We start from the raw sequence: 5,985 nt of genomic DNA, 5'->3' as shown, positions 1-5,985 counted from the left end.
TAATGTCTGCTGCTTCTGTTGTTTGAGTCCTAGTGTTTATTGTGTACATGTAAGGGACTTTTACCAACCCCCCCCTAATTGCAATGAAGATGTATAAGACGGGTTGTTAAGAAAGTCAATGACGCCATCTACTGGTTGAAAGGCTTTTGAATCGTTTGAGGGGGTTTGGTCAAGTTTGATCAAATCAATTAAAATTAATGTGTTCATATTTTCCTTTTCTTTGTTGATTATAGCTGATCCAAGCCTACATAAGTAAAGTTATGAAGCATTTTCCAATTAAGACAAATAATTTAGCGTACCTGTTGATACTAGTAGTGATGTTTTAATTTTACAGCGTATATTCATTCATTACTTTGGTAAGCCGTGATATTAGCGGTATAACAGACCTGGAGCCAGAGGGTGATGGAGACCACGGCCCTTCAGGGGGTAGACCTGGCATCCCCCTGTGGTTCATCAGAACTGACTGCTCCCAGTGCTCCCAGTCATCACAAAGGCTCCATCACTGTACTACACATGGAGAGGAGCAGGGGAAAGCAAACGGTATTTATAAAAAACATGAAGTAAAGTACAAATATTCAGCCATAATACCGGGTACAGTGAAAGAGAAATTCAAGGACCAGTACACCCCAAGGATCTGTTTGGTTTGTTTGTGGGGGGGTGGGCAGGCACCCGGGCGGGCACTTTAGTGGCTATGGTGACGTCTTTCTGATACGGCCGTCAGAGCGGCCATGTTGAGTCAAACACAATCTGTTGGAAGACAAGTGGTTCCTCTTTACGAGAAGCGACCAGGGACAGGCAGTGTGAGTGTGTGTGTGTGCGTGTGCGTGTGTGTGTATGTGTGTATAGGTGTCTTTGTGTTTGCGTGTGTTGATTGATTTCTGTGTGTGCATGTTTGTGTGCATGTTTGTGTGTGCGTGTGTGTGTGTTTGTGTGGATTGATTTCTGTGTGTGTGTGTGTGTGCGTGTGTGTATGGTGTATGTGTGTGTGTCTTCGGTGTGTGTGTGTGTGTGTTTGTGTGTGTGGATGGATAACAGGAACCACGGTGGGTTTTAGGAGGCGGGACCACTGCTGTAGCCGCGGTGTTTGATGCTCCTTCCCTAGAGATCCTTCAACCCAGCGATGCTCCTCTGACCCAGGGATTAGTGCTTCATGGGGACACGCCCTGAGGTGCACCTCACGTGCCTATTGGCTGGGGGGCGTCGGTGGGCGGCACAACCCCACTGAGAGCCCCCCCCCCGACGGAGAGGTCCCTACCGGGTCATGCGGGTCATTGACTCTGGGGGGAGACCGGATTGGGAGGGGTCTGATCCCCTCGAATGGGATTCGGACCCCCCAAAAAGGGAGAGTTTGGGAAATGAAATAGTACATATATTATTAAAACGCGTTGGTTATGTTCTATTTCTCAATCTGTGCTCATCTTTCGAGGAATAATCTAATGTCATACGACTATACATCGATCTTTGACTTTTGTTTACTTGACGTCACTCGACTATTGCTCCAACACGAAACACCGGCAGCACTGGCAGCGATGCCAAATGATGTCAAAAACAATATACTGCCCTATATTTATTAGATTTAGTGATATAATGTATGTCCTTTATTTAAGTTAGGGGAGCAAGCTAATTGATTTCAACGCCAGGAGGAGTGGCATTATGTCCATGCATTACATAGCGTTTATGTTCTGCAATCGTCCGTCCCTGTAATATAGCCTTGATCGTCACTGTTGGTGTGTGTCCGAAGTAGGCCCATGATGTATGGATATTGTAATGTCAGTGGGGCTGGTTCAGTGTTCACTTGTTGTCAGTCACGTCAGTTAGTCTGCTGCCCGCATTCAGCGCGCCGCTGCCCCAACCTGAAGGTCAAATAAATGACAAAAAAAATGCTCCCATAATCCTTTCTTGATTAAGTTGTGGTTGTTTGTTGTTTCCCAACGATGCATGTGTTTCTTTCTTCAGAATTAGCGACCTGGCATGGGCATTTTATACAATTTCAGAAGAATGTAGGCTACACACCGTAAGTGTGTAATGATGTAGGTATGAATATAGAGGCAGGGCTCTCTAATGACGCCATCGCCCCCCCCCCCAGTGGGAATGCTGACCCCCACGAAGCTGGTGGGGTGATTCAAACACTGGACGGGACTGACGCACTGTGAGCCCCCTGGTTCCGGAGGAGGGGGCCCAGGTGGTTCATGACGTCAGCGTGATCCGGTACACGGGGCCTTTCCCCTCGCGGGCCGGGGGTCCCCCTCCCCAGCCCCCCCCAGCCCGGCCCCTCTCTGCTGCACTGTGGGGGGCCTCTGTCTCCTGGGACGGAGGAAGCGCTCAGAGCCGGGGCTGGGTCTGGAGCGTCCCGAGCAGGGAGTGGTCGTACGCCCCCCTCCCGCTAGGTGCTGGTGGCAGCTGTGGCCTCCAGGCCCGTCCCCGGCTCAGGGGGTTGCTGATGGAGGCGGGGGGTTGTGCAGTAGGGGGCTCTGGGTCCTTAGGGCACTGTGACGGCTCCGCTGTCTCCCAGAGGTGCTGGGTCCCGAGTCTGGGCGTCCTGTTGGGCCCGATGCCTTCTTATGATCAACATGTAAGAAGGGTCAGCAGAGCCGCCTTCTCTCATCTGAGAGACGTTGCTCAAGTCAGACCAAAGTCAACCGCAGCGGAAGCAGAGACGCTCTTCCACTCATCGTCAGCACTATATAATGCACTGTCTGGTTGAACCAACTCACCACGAAAAGCCCCCAGCTTGCGCAGAACGCCGCTGCTCGACTCCCAACTCGTGTGTGTGTGACTGTGTGTGTGTGATTGTGTGGTGTGTGTGTAAGAGTGTGCGTGTGTGTGTGAGTGTGTGTGTGATTGTGTGGTGTGTGTGTGAGTTTGTGTGTGTGTGTGTGAGTGTGAGTGTGTCTGTGTTTGTGCGTGTGTGTGACTTTGTGTGTGTGTATGTGCGTGTGTGTGTGTCTGTGTGTGTGTGCATGTCCCCGCGTGTGTGCATGTGTGTGTGTGTGCATCAGTGTTTGCAAGTAAGTGCATGCGTGCGTGTCTGAGATTTCAAAACTTCTCTTTCTCTGAAATAACGTGATGCCAGATGACGCTTCTTTCCTGAGATGTTGAAACAACTTCCTTATCTGAACTTTCTTTCTCAGTGAGCGGCCATGAAGATCAGTCTTTCTCTAGATCCGCTTTAATCTATTAATTATTAATACATTGAATAATTTTTATTAACCAGATAAACAGTTTTAAGGACACCTCAACCTCTGTTGCTTCCCTTACATTTATAGATTTATAACTTCATACCGTATGGGACGCATTTTTATCCCGGAATAGACAAGGTAAGAAAAAATGTGATAATGTAGGCCGCCATGGCGGCCTACTTTTTTTTTTTTTTTACGGTACATTTTTTAACGTACAAACATCGTAAGTTTTTTACGGTACGTTTTTTACGGTACACGTGTTTACGGTAGTAAACTGCAGTTTACTACCGTTTATATTGTCTTTAGATTACTGGTATCGAATGATCAACCAGTTTACTACCGTTGATATTGTCTTTAGGTTACTGGTATTGAATGAACAACCAGTTTACTACCGTTGATATTGTCTTTAGGTTACTGGTATTGAATGAACAACCAGTTTACTACCGTTTATGTTGTCTTTTGGTTACTCATTTATAATAATGAACAACCAGTTTACTAGCGTTTATATTGTCTTTAGGTTACTGGTATTGAATGAACAACCAGTTTACTACCGTTTATATTGTCTTTTGGTTACTTGTATATAATAATGATCAACCAGTTTACTACCGTTTATATTGTCTTTATGTTACTCATTTATAATAATGAACAACCAGTTTACTAGCGTTTATATGGTCTTTATGTTACTGGTGTATTATGAACAACCAGATTAGAGTGAGGGGTCGATAGAGTGTGCGGTAGAATAAGTGAGATGTGGTACGCTCCAGCACATACTAGCAGCAGTTAGGCAATATATGGCTGCTGTTAGCTAAAGAATCACTCAAAGTTTGTGTGAATATGAATAAACAAGCAGCGCGTGTGTGTGTGTGTGTGTGTGTGTGTGTGTGTGTGTGTGTGTGTGTGTGTGTGTGTGTGTGTGCGTGTGTGTGTGTGTGTGTTTGTTTGTGTCAATGTGTGTGCGTGCGTACATGTCAGATGACATAACATCACCTCCTCCTTGAGACGTTCATTGGACTTCCTCATCTGAACTTCAGTCTTTCTCAGTGAGTGGCCATGAAGATCAGTCTTTCTCTAGATCCGGTTTATTCCCTTTTACCTGATTTACTTGTTTCAGGAACACTTCAACAACCTCCGTTTCTTCCTTTGCATTGTAACTTTTATCTCTATATACTTGAAAATTGACATGTTATAGGATTCATATTGATGGTCTATGATGTTTATAACGTTTTAGTGTGACATAGTCACAATGATCTACTCTCTAAATAAACAGCTAAAGTTCAGAAGGCAAATTAAGTGATCAATGAGTTGTTTGTGTGTCCGGGTCTCAAGTCTATTATGGATGAGGAGAGAGAAGAGGGGGGTCCTACCTCTAAAACCAGTCTGTCTGAGGAACACGGCTGCCAGAGCAAAGCTAAGAGGTAAGAAGAGGATCTCTCTCTGTTTGTGACTGTTGTCCATCTCAGAGCTCAGCAGTGATATATCATGACTCCATCATTAGTCTGAGTAACCGCTGTGTGTGTGTTGTGTTGAAGCCCAGAGCAGCAGGGGAGACCAGAGTCCCCTGGACCCAGCTGTGTCTCCATGAAGAGTGACCGCTCTATGGATCAACCTCATGACTTTAAAGATGGAAATCAGTCTATTGAGAAGAGGTGAGGATTTAGGGAGTGACCGGTCAGAAACATCGATGAGGGTACCTTCAGCGATGAAAGATCGGGATGTGAGATTATCTTTAGGTGGAAAAGGGCTGTTTTATTGAAGTGGTTGACATGGGGAGAATGAGAGGAAAATCCTGGATCTTGTTTTTTCTAGAAGAGTCCAGAAGGAGAGAGCAGACTCCCCTGGACCCAGCTGTGTCTCCATGAGGAGTGACCACTCTATGGATCCACCCACTAAGTTTAAAGATGGAAATCAGTCTATTGAGAAAAGGTGAGGATTGATTAAAATGATCATTAGGGATGGTGAATAATGATAATAAAACAATGTGCACGTTATCTCTAGATCAACTGAATCAGCCACAGTGCGTCCTACTCTACCTGTTAGCCTCAATGTCATGTATGTGTCCACACTCAAAGCCTATCGAGCGTTAAACACGATGGTAGACGGAGAATCAAAGAAGCGTGAAGAAAATCCTACTCATGCCTAGCGATTTTAACTGATAAGCTGACATACTTTCACTTACTCGAACGCTTTTCTGTGGTCCTTTTTAACCAAATGCTGCCGGACCGATTACCTTTTTGGAATCAAATAGTTTGGAGTGGAGTAAAGGTTCAGTAAGTTAGGACTAGCGGTCTTCCTTATTGGCCAGTTCAACGTGGAGAAACCTGGTGGTTTGAACCTCTTGTCTTGTAAGTCTTATAGTCTATTAAACCATATGATTATTAAAACAGAAAGTATGGACCCTTCAACATTATTTTTATTCATTATTAATGTTATTTCTAACACACAAACTGTCCGACCAATGAGAATTTGGTCCAACAAGTGCATATCGATTAACCAATCAACCGCAACCAGAACCTGACAGCCGTAGAGATTATACAGGTACAGCTTTATCAAACATCCATACATTCTGATTCTTGTTTTTCTAGAAGAGTCCAGCAGGAGAGAGCAGACTCCCCTGGACCCAGCTGTGTCTCCATGGAGAGTGAAAAAATAAATAAAAAAGAGGAGAGGTAGGAGTTTAAAACAGATGCTGAAAACAGACCAGTTTGGTTAGTTGTTATCAGACTCTCAATACTGATGTTTACAAATAAGGGGAAATACAATAGATCCTGTGTGTGTGTGCGTGTGTGTGTGTGTGTGTGTGTGTGTG

At 45.2% G+C, this 5,985-nt stretch overlaps 1 long non-coding RNA gene across 1 annotated transcript; it reads left to right on the top strand.

Moving 5' to 3' along the window:
* Positions 1–3,109: 3,109 nt before the first annotated feature.
* LOC115551692 (uncharacterized) lies at positions 3,110–4,774 on the top strand. Its single transcript, XR_003978195.1, has 4 exons — positions 3,110–3,317; positions 4,152–4,219; positions 4,506–4,594; positions 4,709–4,774. It is a non-coding gene; the product is annotated as an uncharacterized LOC115551692 (long non-coding RNA).
* Positions 4,775–5,985: the final 1,211 nt, after the last annotated feature.

The sequence above is a fragment of the Gadus morhua genome, chromosome 1 (genome assembly GCF_902167405.1).
Source record: "Gadus morhua chromosome 1, gadMor3.0, whole genome shotgun sequence".
Lineage (NCBI taxonomy): Eukaryota > Metazoa > Chordata > Actinopteri > Gadiformes > Gadidae > Gadus > Gadus morhua.
The sequence above is the reverse complement of the archived record's forward strand: the minus strand, read 5'-3'. Positions and strand labels throughout refer to the sequence as shown.